This window comes from Tachypleus tridentatus, chromosome 5 (genome assembly GCF_004210375.1).
Source record: "Tachypleus tridentatus isolate NWPU-2018 chromosome 5, ASM421037v1, whole genome shotgun sequence".
Classification (NCBI taxonomy): domain Eukaryota; kingdom Metazoa; phylum Arthropoda; class Merostomata; order Xiphosura; family Limulidae; genus Tachypleus; species Tachypleus tridentatus.
The window spans coordinates 35,015,300-35,030,703 of NC_134829.1; the positions used below are offsets into that span (position 1 = coordinate 35,015,300).

Consider the following 15,404-nt stretch of genomic DNA (forward strand, 5'->3'; position numbering starts at 1 on the left):
ATCTTACTATTTACAGAAATGTATCTCTGAGTTACCTACAGACTCAAAACGCAAACGTTTTGGAGTAAGTTATTTAGCTTTTGTTTTGTTTGTTTTGAATTTCGCACAAAGCTACTCGAGGGCTATCTGTGCTAGACGTCCCTAATTTAGCAGTGTAAGACTAGAGGGAAGGCAGCTAGTCATCACCACCCACCGCCAACTGTCGGACTACTCTTTTACCAACGAATAGTGGGATTGACCGTCACATTATAACGACCCAATGGCTGAAAGGACGCGCATGTTTGGCGCGACGGGGATGCGAACCCGCGACCCTCGGATTACGAGTCGTACGCCTTAACACGTTTGGCCATGTCGGGCCAAGTTATTTAGCTTTAATTCATAAGTACAAGAATACACAATGGGTTATCAATGCTGTGTCCAAGAGTATCAAAACCCTGTTTTTAGCGTTATAAACCCGCAAAGTTACTGCTGTTCCGCGGGAATTTAGTTATGTTATAAGTTATGTTGTGTTCATAAAGTAGATCTAAAACGTTATATATATATATATATACACACACACACACAGAGATAGATAGAATTTTTTTTTGAAGGAGAAGAATACGAAATATGTTATTTAGTTTCCATAACACTATGTAACATAAATTTTGTTCCTGGATAGTATGTGTTATTTCTTAATTGCTTATGTTGTAAAAGTACAGAATATGACCATTATTCCCTTCAGACTTTACTTTTGTGACCTGGATAATGAAATTTAGAAATGAGCCTATTTCCTATGTAAAAACGGGTACATTTGCATATTTTCACTTATACAAGGTCTGAATAAAACAACATATGAATCAAGATTTACATGTATTTATACTAAAATGGACAAAAATGTTTAGAAGTAAGTAGTTTTTCGAGATTTTCAACTCTAATGTAAATCACTTTCACGTATCAGCCCCCAAATATAGTCTCCCATTATGTTTTCGTTATACGCTCTTTGGTAGCGGTGTTGAAAGTACAGTATATCTTGGTGGAAGCACTCACCTTGCTCCTCTGAGTATGCTCCATATTCTCCTTGAATTTATCACGATGAGCGTCAAGTATATGGACTTTCAGGGACATCCTGCAACCCATTTTGTCGTAGTTCTTCACCAGAACCTCAACCAGTTCCACATAATTTTCAGCCTTGTGATTGCCCAAAAAGCCCCGAACCACTGTGACAAAGCTGCCCAAAGCTTTTTTTTTCATTCATACTGAGCTTCTTGGAGAATTCTGTGTACTCCAGGATCTTCTTTATTTGTGGTCCAACGAAGACACCAGCTTTGACCTTTGCCTCGGACAGCTTAGGGAAAAAATCTCAAAGGTACTTGAAGGCTATAGACTCCTTATCAAGAGCTGTGATAAAAACTGTTTCATAAGACCCAATTTTATGTGCAATAGTGGGAACAACACCTTCTGGACGTCCGCTAGTGGCTCACACTTGACATTGTGTCTCCCCACAAAGAGCTCGGTCCATTGTGGCCAGTGCTTTCTACTGCGCTGCGGTGTCTCAAAGGCAAAGATAACAGGGAAATTTGGTAAAGCTCCTACGTGTAGCTAGAATGTCCTGTTGTTTACTCATCTAGATACATGTAACTAGAATGTCCTGTTGTTTACTCATCTAGATACGTGTAACTAGAATGTCCGTTGTTTACTCATCTAGATACATGGAACTAGAATGTCCTGTTGTTTACTCATCTAAATACATGGAACTAGAATGTCCTGTTGTTTACTCATCTAGATACATGGAACTAGAATGTCCTGTTGTTTACTCATCTAGATACGTGTAGCTAGAATGTCCTGTTGTTTACTCATTTAGATACATGTAACTAGAATATCCTGTTGTTTACTCATCTAGATACATGGAACTAGAATGTCCTGTTGTTTACTCATCTAGATACATGGAACTAGAATGTCCTGTTGTTTACTCATCTAGATACGTGTAGCTAGAATGTCCTGTTGTTTACTCATCTAGATACATGTAACTAGAATGTCCTGTTGTTTACTCATCTAGATACATGGAACTAGAATGTCCTGTTGTTTACTCATCTAGATACATGTAACTAGAATGTCCTGTTGTTTACTCATCTAGATACATGGAACTAGAATGTCCTGTTGTTTACTCATCTAGATACATGGAACTAGAATGTCCTGTTGTTTACGCATCTAGATACGTGTAACTAGAATGTCCTGTTGTTTGCTCATCTAGATACGTGTAACTAGAATGTCCTGTTGTTTGCTCATCTAGATACGTGTAACTAGAATGTCCTGTTGTTTGCTCATCCAGATACGTGTAAGTAGAATGTTCTGTTGTTTGCTCATCTAGATACGTGTAACTAGAATGTCATGTTTTTTACTCATCTAGATACATGTAACTAGAATGTCCTGTTGTTTACTCATCTAGATACATGGAACTAGAATGTCCTGTTGGTTACTCATCAAATACATGTAACAAGAATGTCCTGTTGTTTACTCATCTAGATACATGTAACTAGAATGTCCTGTTGTTTACTCACCTAGATACGTGTAGCTAGAATGTCCTGTTGTTTACTCATCTAAAAACATGGAACTAGAATGTCCTGTTGTTTACTCATCTAGATACATGGAACTAGAATGTCCTGTTGTTTGCTCATCTAGATACGTGTAACTAGAATGTCCTGTTGTTTGCTCATCCAGATACGTGTAAGTAGAATGTCCTGTTGTTTGCTCATCCAGATACGTGTAAGTAGAATGTCCTGTTGTTTGCTCATCTAGATACGTGTAACTAGAATGTCATGTTTTTTACTCATCTAGATACATGTAACTAGAATGTCCTGTTGTTTACTCATCTAGATACATGGAACTAGAATGTCCTGTTGGTTACTCATCAAATACATGTAAAAGAATGTCCTGTTGTTTACTCATCTAGATACATGTAACTAGAATGTCCTGTTGTTTACTCACCTAGATACGTGTAGCTAGAATGTCCTGTTGTTTACTCATCTAAAACATGTTACTAGAATGTCCTGTTGTTTACTCACCTAGATACGTGTAGCTAGAATGTCCTGTTGTTTACTCATCGAGATACCTGTAACTAGAATGTCCTGTTGTTTACTCATCGAGATACCTGTAACTAGAATGTCCTGTTGTTTACTCATCGAGATACCTGTAACTAGAATGTCCTGTTGTTTACTCATCGAGATACCTGTAACTAGAATGTCCTGTTGTTTACTCATCGAGATACATGTAACTAGAATGTCTTATCTTCTTGGTCTTGATTTGAGTAAAACGTAAAAACGCCACATTCCAAGTACTAAAGAAGTTACTCGTTAACGCTATGTTCGCTGTATGAAATTCCGCAGGATTTTCTGTGGTACCCCAAATCTGAACCTGCCAGCCACAGATACAAGGCCTTCTTCAACAAACATAGTATGCATCAGTACGTTTCAGGTGGTGGTTTGTGATTTGTTCTTTTAATCTGTTAAAAGTGTTTGAAATGTTTACTACTTTTGGAAAAAAAAAAAAAAAAAGACAAAACAACCAGAAATCTGCTCAGGTTAGTTTTTCTGTTTTATTACTGTGCTTAGACATTTGTGATTTGATCTTTTAATTAAACTGTTAAAAATATTTCAACTTTTTTCACTTTTATAAAACTCTAAACACAAATTATTTTGTTTGTATTAGATATGGAAAAACTGTTATTCGCACATGAAATAGTTACATGTTTATTACACTTAAAAACGATAAATTAATATATATAAAGTTCTGTCTTTTGTGTTTAATGAATACGTAAGACAGTTTTATGATGCGCGTGCAGATGCCAAAGTTGATTGTTCCGCAATAGAGGTCTCAGACCATACAGAATTTTGAACTAACCGCAGGCGACCCACATCCTCATTGGTGGCGCCACTAGTCATTTTCGCGAACTGAGAAGCGGGAAGCCAGGTGCTTTGCTTTGCGTGCACGACTTAGTTCATACCTTCCAGAGTTAGAGGGCACTCACAAAAGAAGAACGTGAGTTGTGGTCATCCCTCATGTAAATTCGTTAGAGGTCTAGTTTCACGTTATTTGTATTTTCTGTTACATTGCGAACTCTCACCCCTTAGTCCTTTTAATTGTGGACTCCTAAGTGATTAGTGGTGATTTAAAACGCGCGTGTAATTCCAACTTCCATTAGCTTTCTGCGGCTTTTGATACAACGGTATTTGTTCTAACAGCGACATAGGCTTTTTATTGTTCTTAAAGAGATCACTGGAATAATGTTACATCTGAATGATATATAAACACAAGTTTTTCTGAGCTGTAAAACTTGTATTGGGTTTATATCTTGAGCACGAAGCAGCGATAAGCAGGAAAGAATTTGATGGATCAGAAAGTTACCACGTGAGTCTGGCAATCACTGTCTCTCCAGTAAAACACTTTGCGCAATCGTTGTATGTTTAGTGTCACAACTGGCAGTTGGATAATATCATAAAAAGGTAAGAATTCTTAGTTGTGCAAATTTGATAAAAACGTTTTATGTGTTGTTTTTTTGTTCCAGACCTGGAATATATATTAAAAACATCTTGTAGGAATGTCTTCTGAAATAATTATATTGCATAACAAATGAATAATTTTTTCAGGCGTCTTTTACATTCAGGTAAATGTATTTCGAAGTTGTCAATGTTTAAAAACACGTAAAACATGAAAGTAGCAACAACAACAACAACAATAAAGTTTGTTGAAATGCCAGAAACCTGACAACTGTATGAAGGATAGTTTACTTAGGATTATGGGTTTTTCACTCGTGTTAATATTTGAAATATTACTGTAGTTGTTTAGTGTTTCTTTTCCAGTTGATTTCTCACTATCTACAAAATACATGCTCAGTTTCATGTATAATTTTAGCTATTATTTCATAAAAGAGAATTGTTTGTGTGTGTTTTGAATTTTGCGCAAAGCTACTCGAGGGCTATCTGCGCTAGCCGTCCCTAATTTAACAGTGTAAGACTAGAGGGAAGGCAGCTAGTCATCACCACCCACCGCCAACTAATTTTTTACCAACAAATAATGGGATTGACCGTCACATTATAATGCCCCCACGGCTGAAAAGGCGAGCATGTTTGGTACGACCGGGATTCGAACCCGCGACGGTCGGATTACGAGTCGAACGCCTTAACACATTTGGCCATGCCGGGCCTTGTAAAAGAGAATGGTGTAGTTTATACCTCAGCTTTCTTAGCTGTTAGCTTCATAAATAGTACTGGTTACAGTATTTAAAAAAGCCGTGAATATTACAGATAATTTTAATCTGATTAACGGTAGTGATTGGTTTTAGGATCGACCGAAATCTTCTAAGCTTTTGTAAGATAATACTGAATTTACGACTTTGTTGTTAAGTGCAAACTATACAATGAGCTAACTGTGTTGTGCCCACCACGAGTATGAAAACCTAGTTCTAACGGTGTGAGCTTTCAGATTTGCCCCTGAGCCACTAAAGGGGTCAATTTACGACCAGGAGTACTGTTAACAGCGATAGTATTAACTAATACCAAAGATTCTAAGCGTCATAAGTTTTATTATGTTTTGGTTTATAGCATTATGCACTTCAAGTCAGTTTGCCAGTTATAGAATTGACTTCATTAATTCGTGTTATATATGTGTTGTTGTTTTTTTTTAGTTTTGAGCTATAGAGATGACTTATTTTGATTTAGGAATTATCTTATTAATTTATTTATATTTCTATTTTCTATATCCTGTGCTCTCTAGCTTAAATGACCATCACCGTGTGTCTGCTAAAATATAAAATGGTGTTTCTCTTCTTTGGTCCTTCTTTAGACCGTTTTAGTTTTCTAAATCAGTTTGAGGTTTGACGTCTATGATACACATAATTTTTCGCCTTCAAATGTACCTGTAGCCATCTAGTTGAGAACACAGTGATTTCCTTTATACGGTTTGTATTTGTTTCTCTCGATTTCCGGATTCTACAGTTACTAACCGGACGGAATCCTGTATAGATACAAATCATAATAGAGTATGTTGTTACTGAATGTATAAAAGTAAGCCGTTTTTAGACATTACATCATGTGGATCAATAACATGAAGAGGGAAGCGGAGGATGTACTAAACTAATATAGAGTAACTACGCGAATAAAATGATGCCAGTTACAACGTGTAATCATGTAGTTACTTAGGTCTACAATATGATATTGACTACGTGGAAAAACACGTGTAAGAGGAACGTGAATTTTATCAGAATATAAGTACGGTATCTATGGTGCTGTATCAAACATACCACGTTTTCATTTTTAGAGCATTTCTGTGTGTTTATACTGTTATAAAATAAGTAGATAGATGAGGTTCAAAGCCAATGCAAGGACAGTATTACAGTATTTCATGTACATTTATATATTTTGTTTTAATCAGTACAAAAGTTGAACTTCATATGTATGTGGTACCCGGCATGGCCAGGGGGCTATGGCGCTTGCCTCCCAAGCTAAAGCTGAGGGCTGCGGTTTCGAATCCTTTCATTCTCGCCCCTTCAGTCGTGGTGGTGTTATAAAGTAATGGTAAAACCCCTATTCGTTGGTAAAAAGAGTAGCCTTAAAGTTGGCGGTGGGTGATGATGACTAGCTGCCTTCCCTCTAGCCTTACGCTGCTAAATTAGGAACAGCTTGCACAGATAGTCCTGTGTAGCTTTGCACGAAATTCAGAATAAACAAACTTGTGTACGTGAATTTATTATACCTGTTTTTAATTAGGTTTCGTAACCTTTACCACTGTTGTAAGCAGCGGTGTTGCCATAGGTTTCTTGGGAACTTCTTTCTTTTCAAAGCTGTAATGAATTGGACCAAGAAAATGTTTGGGGTTCTAAGAAAATAAAGGCGTGATGTTACGACATCCTCGGACAGTGCTAAGAAAATCAAATAATATAATGTCGACTTTTCAATTGTTTGTTTTACCATACCACTTACTTGTATATTGTCATAACACCAACTGACGTGTCTACTGAATTACGTATTACTGTGTGGGGGGAAAAAGAAATTTGGGCAACGCATTTGTGTGTACGATCATTTCAAAAACAGAGAAATTGTCTGCATAAAAAACCAATCAACATTTATTTGTATATGTAGTCCTCATGTATAACATATAACCTCTGAATAAAAAGGCTGAATATGGTCTAATGATTGCCCTGCGTAAACTGTGAATCCGAGGGTTCATGGTTCGTGTTTCGTTGTTCTAAAACTCGTTTTGTTACTGAGGGTGTACTATAGGAGTGACAGTCAAATCCTATAATTCGGTTACACAAGAGTTGGTGATGGGTGTTGATTTTTCTGACTTGAATCCATATAGTTTATCAGTTCGAAATTACGAAAAACTATACACATATGGCTCTTACGTAACTTTGCGCAAAAGTATGATTGACATTATACCTGTTACAACAGTAATTATGTCAATTAATACTTGTCAATATACTCTCCATCATAAAATGACGTCAGCTAAACGATGACTATCAAGGGTAGAAAATAATTGGTCATGTGATTCTACACATGGTTTGAACTATCGATTTTGCCAGCCCTTAAGTCACGTCATGCCATAATACTATTCATAGTCCAACATGTGTATAACTTTCATTAAGTACGAGGGTATTATTATCTAAATGAGGCGCATTAAAACACTTGAATACAACTCATTTGTTATTGTATTGTTATACCGGCGTAGTCTGCCAGCCAACGTGTTTTCAGCTCTATATGAATGCAAAATACCTGGCTTGGTATTAAGTGCCTTTATGTTCTACTTGTCTTGGTGCTGAGTGTCTTCAAGTTATATCTGTCTTTGTCTTAGCGTAAAGTGCTTCCACGTCATGCCTTGGTTTAGTGCCTCCACGTCATACCTGTTTTGGATGAGTGCCTTCAAGCTATGACTGACTTAATGTTGGGTGCTTTCACGTCTCCTCGGTTGATATATTTAATTTAGTATTTTATATAATGTTATTTCGCATTGATTCTGATATTAATATTTATGGTAATATGGTAATATTTTGGTATTAATATTTTGAGAAATGTAGGTGTATATAATTAAGAGATTAAACAAACTGCGTCGCTGCCGATGAGTATAATATTACATATTCTTATCACCCGAAATCTTTATAATAATGGATCGACTATCACTCTTATAACGCACAAACAGCTTAAAGTGTGGGGAGTATTTTATGATATGGCATGGATTGGTATACAGTTCGCTAAGTTAAAAATTCATATTTCAATCATAGTATCAAACAAATTTACCACTAAAATTTGCACCAAAGTAAACCTGTGCTCCAAGTTCACAATTCATACGTCTTGCATGTTCAAAATTACATATCTCAACTACGCAGTTCTATCTAACCTTTATCTTGCATAAACAAGTTAACGTGTGTTATATCCAGCTGGCAAACAGTCAAGATGGGCATGTCTTGCCTCATTACTATCCCAAAATATGACACAGGAGTCTAGTCAAGCTAATAACACATACTTTACTTGAAATTGATATTGTGAGCCTAACAAGAGAACTTCAGAAAGGTTATTATGGAAAATCTTCATGCCATTTTTTTTAAAGTAAGTCTATGCAAAAGAGAAAGTCCATAGAAACAGCACAAGGTTTCGTATTTTAAAGTACTTGATTCAAAATTAGTCAGAAATGATTAAAACAAAACAAAGAATTATTGAATTGCGTCAAGCTTTCGTTATAACACAAATAAAAGTTACCACCAAAACAAAACCAAACACCAGAATTCTTTGTCTGAAGATATTCCAGTTCAAGTTTGGTGTCTAAGTTTTTGCCGTCGACCTCTCTAATAATTGTTTCAATACCAGATGTAGTTTCCTGCTATTAACAGTTTTATATATATAGCAAACAAAATAGCAGCTGTAAAAGTAAGAAAAATGAATAAATTAATAAAATTGAAAACTAAAATCACGCATTCGCTATAAATCCGATACATTTTAAATCGTAACCCATTCTACAGCGGAGGAAGAGAGAGCTGAAAGAATGAAGATAGAGATAACCAGCCCGACAAAAGGACCATCTGTAACTTAAACAATTTTGTAACTGCCAGATGGTTCTACTTATGTACCCGACGTCACACGTGTGGGACACATAATACCATCAACCCATAATATTGTCACACGGGCCAAACATGGCCGATGTCCAATACCGTTAAGCAGACGCTTGATATAAGAGTGTGTCGCACGCAGCTGCTCATATCCCCAGCACTTACGGGCTGTGATGGGTTTGTTTGTGGTCCATGATTTCTCATTTACTTTTACCTTACTCTTTCGTGTTGTTTTCTGCGGGAATGTGTTGAGTTCAAACGTTTCGCGCTGTATTTTGTACTTGTTTTAATCCATCACGTTTGTCTCTTTTTGTTTTCCTTGACGAACGTTATAAGAAGTGTTTCTGGTGTGGACAGCTAAGATTGTTCAAAACTTTTCAAAGCGTAATTACTAATACAACAACATTAATGTGGAGGTAAGTGAGTTTTAACTGATTTAAAAAAATTCTTTGTCATTCCGAAAATAACAAAAACAACCTAGATGTTTCAAGAAAAATACAGTTATATCAAAAGAGCTTTAGTCTGTCGCTATTCGTAATAAACAAACTAAATTAATTGGTAGAAGCGTCCTTTTCAGTAAAAGTTATATAATTAATTCATACATATTTTAACATAAGTTTTTAAATCCACTAAACGTTTAAAACCTAACGAAGCGAATGTATTGTGGTTACTAATGAACCGACTATGTGCTGGTTACATTTAATAATTTATTATTATTTATTATTCTCATTAATTGTTGGCCTGGCATGGCCAAGCGCGTAAGGAGTGCCATTCGTAATCCAAGGGTCGCGGGTTCGCGCCCGCGTCGCGCTAAACATGCTCGCCCTCCCAGCCGTGGGGGTGTATAATGTTACGGTCAATCCCACTATTCGTTGGTAAAAGAGTAGCCCAAGAGTTGGCGGTGGGTGGTGATGACTAGCTGCCTTCCCTCTAGTCTTACACTACTAAATTAGGGACGGCTAGCACAGATAGCCCTCGAGTAGCTTTGTGCGAAATTCCAAAACAAACAAACTTTATGTGTTACATCAATATGCGCCCTCTACCGACGAACGGAAATAATGAGGTTTATAAGTATTTATGAAATTACCTTAACTTTATTATATAGAAGTTTAATTTACTTCACAGTAAATTTAAATACAAATAAACTAAATTCTACAACGAAACGTTTGACATTTCAAACATAAGATGTAACCATTCTGTGGTTATATCTAACGAAACAAAGGCCTAGAATTTCCAACATTTTACACCTCACGGCCATTTGTCATTCAACATAACAATAAAGGCTCACAGATCCAGTTGATTATCCGATAGTTTAGGGCAGTCAGAGTTATGCTGGGCCCACTGCAACTCATAACCACGTTTGTCCTGGCTCATTACTAGAAAATCGCGGTATAGAACACCCTTAGCACTATTTACATAACACTTAAACTGCATTACGCTAATTATATTATTTGATATTTACTCGTAACACAGGTTTCTGTCTTGTATCGCCAAGAATCGCCCACCACTCGTGACCTTGGACTCTAATATTTTGACCCCTGTGTTTTTAAAAGTAATCACTTTAGAAGTTGGTACTTTTACTCTTGGGCATTTTCTTTCTGTTACTTTAGGTCATAGTTTAAAGGACAGATAACACCCATATACTAATTCACAGTCTGCGTTCCTTTGTAGGAAATCCTTACACAGTGATCTTTGTTATTCTTCAGCTCATTAAATGATTAGGTTTATAAAGTTGCGAATGTGAACTTGGTGTTTTACTCTAAGTATTTGATAAGAACCAGTTTATGGCACAATCTTTGTGCTTTCCGTTTCTTAAGTAGAGTGTGTAAAATGCCGGATTTAGAAAAAAAAAAATCTTTTTAATATCGCGCTGTTTTTACTATTAAAATAAAAAAATATCCGCCAACCAAGTAAATACGACTGCTATTGTTTCTGGAAGGCTATTAGGCCTGCCGCCTTTTCTGGAATCGTCTGGCAATTCTGCAACAATGTACTCATGCTTGATATTCAACGATGTTTACTATTCATGAGAAAAATGATTTTATTTAAATTTTACGTTTAAAAATGAGCTGTAATCACAGCGTTACATCACAGAGTAGATATTTTATTAAAGTATTTCTTTATAGACGCAGTTACCAATGAAAGAGCCTTGGTTTCCTATTGCGACACTCACGAGATTTTCACTAAATAAAACGTTTTTTTTTTAGTTTGTTTTTGATCATTTTACATTTAAAACTTACTCTTTTTGTTTGTAATTTTTAATTAATTAAACCTCAAACACGTCATCTTTGTTGATATTTATATTGTTTCATTTATTGTTTAGCTATAAAAATACTGCCTAGTTATATAAATATTACCACTTATGATTGGTGATGACCGATGCGGTAGTTTCCGAGATCCGAGTTTTGGACATAAATATCACCAGCTCGATTATAACAAGGTTATTATTCTGTATTGCAGTGAAGACAATGCCAAACCACATAAATACGAGTAGGTTAACAAATCTGTTGTTGAGGAAAGTCCATATGACCAGACAGAAGGTAGTTCGTGAGTTTTATGGATTAATTAATGCCATTCAGTGGTTGTTTTAGTGTTGTGTCAGTCTGTATTACGATTTCTAGTTAAGAGACGTTGTTGTTGTTAGAGGATATGCGTGTTGGGTTTCAATAAGAAGATTCCGTTGCCAAAACGACTTTGAGTTAAAAATAAAACTGCAGGCCGCTCCGTTGGACAATGAAACGTGTAATTTTCGTCGAACTATTGTAATATGTTTTTGAAAGTAAGCTCTAAATTAGCTACAGAACCGGCATAGTCAGGTGGGTTAAGGCGTTCGACTCGTTATCCGAGGGCCACGGATTCGAATCCCCGTCGCATCAAACATGCTCGCCCTTTCAGCCGTGGGTACGTTATAAGGTTATGGTCAATCCCACTATTCGTTGGTAAAAGAGTCGCCCTCGTGTAGTTTTGCGCGAAATTCAAAAACAAAACAAAACAAGCAAAAATTATCTACAGTTCCATAAAAGAAAAACGTAAATATTATGGTTTTAAAAACTGTATTGCTAACACTTTGAAGACCACAAAGATCTAAAATGAAAGCTACAAAGATACGACTCTGTCCTTCTTGTGGTTTCTTACATAGGACTATCACATACTTCTCTGGTCCTTCTCCTAACTCTACTTGCTCATATTGATCACCCTAGGAGGAGGAGAGAGAATTAAGGGTGAGGGTAACTACCATGTCTTTCAGCTACACAGCAGCCAAATGATAATGTACGGAACAAGAGGAAATGACATTAGCAGGTCCTGAGAGTTTCTAAATATATTTTCGTACGTCATATTTTGAAAGACTGTAAAATCATTTTAGCAACTACTCGCCCTATAGTTTTGTCCCATGTGCACGCCGTGTGTAACATGTGCATATCTTCGGCACTGTGAACTTTCATCTATATATAATGATGTAACGATATGCAATGCAAGGCAAAAACAGTAGAAACAAGTGAATGGAAAAATAACTCAGAAGCTCCGAAAAAGTCACTTCAGATGCGATACTTTAATATAATCTGGAAATAGAAGTTACTTTTGATACAATCTTTGGAAGTCGTGTTACGCATGCGTCCTGTACTGCAGAGCTTAACAGAGAAACAATATGCACTTCTTTCTCTGATACTGTCGACATTTCGAGTGTGCACGATAATCACACACACGCACGTGGTGTATATAACCTCGAAGGCTGCCTTTACTGGATAACCTATTATGGTAAAGCTTCAGTCTTTCCGTTGTGTGATTGGTCAGACGAGCGAAACCCAGTTTCAAAACGAGTCAAGTGTGTCACTTGCAACATTCTGTCATTTCTATAATAGTTTTCTTATAAATGAAAGTTGTTTTATCTTTTCCCCAAGCATATCTGTTTAACTATATGATACTTATATCTATATATCTGTTGCTTGAACTCTAGAATATCGTATCAACTCTTGCTATAACGAGTAAAAATGAAGTACGTGCTAGTTGTCCTTTTTTTTATATTGTTATTGTATAAACTACATGGATAGGTGGCGCTGTAAAATAAAGTAACAACTTCTCAGTTCTCTCTAATACACTTCGGTTGATTTATTGTTGTTAAGCACAAAAAGTATACAATGGGCCTTTTGTGATTTGCCTGCCATGGGTATCGAACCCTCACTTTTAGCTTCTAATCCTAAAAAGTTACCTTTGAGTCACTGGTGGGCCTCAGACACAGTTCGAAGTTTATTTATTTGTACACACGGTTGCATGGTAACGAAATAAGTTCTATCTCGTGTTATTGTTAAGACCGTAATTCTCGTCATTACAAACAAGATGACTCTTATGTTCATACATACGTAACTATCTGTATTTTATTGAAAAAATGTAAGAAAGGTGGATAGATGAACGACAGAAATACAAACAGTGATACTATTCTGAACACTTGAATCTCTCTCAAAAAAAGTTTCAGTAGGTGTTGTTTGTAGTAACTGCATATTATCCTTTCACCCTTTCGTCGTGTTAATATTGCTTTTTGTAATATTTTTATAGACTTATCATTCGACGCACACGAGTAGATAAAGTAGAAATACAAGTTTACTCGTTTGCAGAATATCAAATTGCTTTCAGTTAAAGCGGATAAGCTTCATGCAGTCAAATGTAATAACAGAATATTATAACAGCCAAAGAAGGGATGTTTGAAGACGCACACGAGCTCGTATAAAAACTATGTAACTAATAATGAAGGGATTGAACATCGGATACAAACTTGTGAAACAACTAAAAATATAGCGCATGTCTATTATATTTGATACATTTATAGTTTTATCCAGCAGGGAGATTTTATATACGCGATCGTGCAAAGATCCTGAGAAATCTTTTATTTCTCTTTTGTTAGATGACTGGATTCACTATTAACTAGTTTTAGCCACTGTTATTTTAACACGTTAATCGAGAAAGTTGACGATAATTTGGTAGGAAGTTCCAGCAACGTGTTGATAAAATTGATCTTCACGCGACACGTGGATATTTTATATGCTTGTTTGTTTTATACAGGGTTATGTAAAAACGTGGGCGAGTGTATTTGTATGTAAGAGCACATTTAATTTCTGTTTGCGAGTGTGTGTTTGTTTATGTTTGAAGGATTATTTTAATATGTGTGTATGTGTGTACGCTCATTTGTGAAGAGGTACTCCGTACAAGTTACAGCTGTCTTTATAGCAATGATAGTAATCAACCATCGGCTTTCCTTAATGCACTCTCAACGTTACGTACTTCCGGAGGAAGTTAATAAGGCACTTCCTGCCCAGCCTCGGAAGACGTCGGTAATCAGGTAATATCATTAAGATATTAAGATTACGTTAACTTCAAAGAATGTATGTCTATCGATCTAACTAAGATCTAGTAGCGTTTTTCCTTGACTCTCTATACGTCAAGGTGTATGTACGTCTGTCTGTTTATGTAATATACACACGTCTCCCTGTCATCGCATTTATCTTTTTCTTCATTTTTGTACTTGCTCGTTTGTTTCCTATTTATTTCTGCCAAATTTTTTGGACATTTTTGTGGTTTCGTGTGAATAAGGAACTAGTGTTTTACTTCTTTCACACTAGAGTCCAAAGTGTCGTGACAAACGTTTTAGTTTTTTATTCTGGAAATCACAATGTTACATTTCTATTTTTACAGAAACTAACTGACAACCTGAAGCACGTGCTTGCTGTTTGTTTATTACAACGATAGAAGAAGTGAATGTGACATCTATTTTGTAACCGAATCACTGGAAAAACAACAACAATACAACATTATATTATAATACAAGATGTACTTTCGCAGGGTTTCCAGTAGAGTTCTTTTTCAAGAATAAATGAAACCAAAATTAAGAGTAACATTTTCTTATTTAAAGTTCATATATCATGTTGTGTTGTATCCTACAAAGCGCATAATTTTTCTCGCGATTTATGGTATACTCACGTTTTACTGACTCACGATAGAACAACTTGCAACGTTAAAGTTCCCTTATGTAACGTAATTTTATTGTCTACTGACTGACTGACATACAACACGTCACTGTGGTTAAAACACACGACCCGTCCAGATGGCGTTCGGTCCCCTTTCGGAGAAATAAATGTAAAATAAAATAAAAGGGTTAAGAATATAAATAAAGTGGATATTTTAATGTTTATTACATTTAAGAAAATGGCCAACGAGTTTGACATCCAATTTCAGATTCCACCGATGCGACCACGTGCAACAGTCGAATTACAGCTCAGAGACGCACATGTGCTGACTAACTATACCTTATAATAAGATTTATTTTGCATTTTGAGCTCGG

At 36.1% G+C, this 15,404-nt stretch overlaps 1 protein-coding gene across 4 annotated transcripts in view; it reads left to right on the forward strand.

Moving 5' to 3' along the window:
* LOC143250919 (CD109 antigen-like) overlaps nt 1–15,404 on the forward strand; it is a 159,016-nt gene that overhangs the window by 65,683 nt on the left and 77,929 nt on the right. The window contains exon 1 of one of the 4 annotated variants that reach the window (XM_076502103.1): nt 4,340–4,478. The exons of 2 other annotated variants lie outside the window; for them this stretch is intronic. The gene's annotated coding sequence lies outside the window, so the exon portion shown is untranslated. Of the gene's footprint in view, nt 1–4,339; nt 4,479–9,221; nt 9,490–15,404 lie in introns of those variants that run through there. One more of the 4 variants, XM_076502102.1, reaches the window with a different exon arrangement.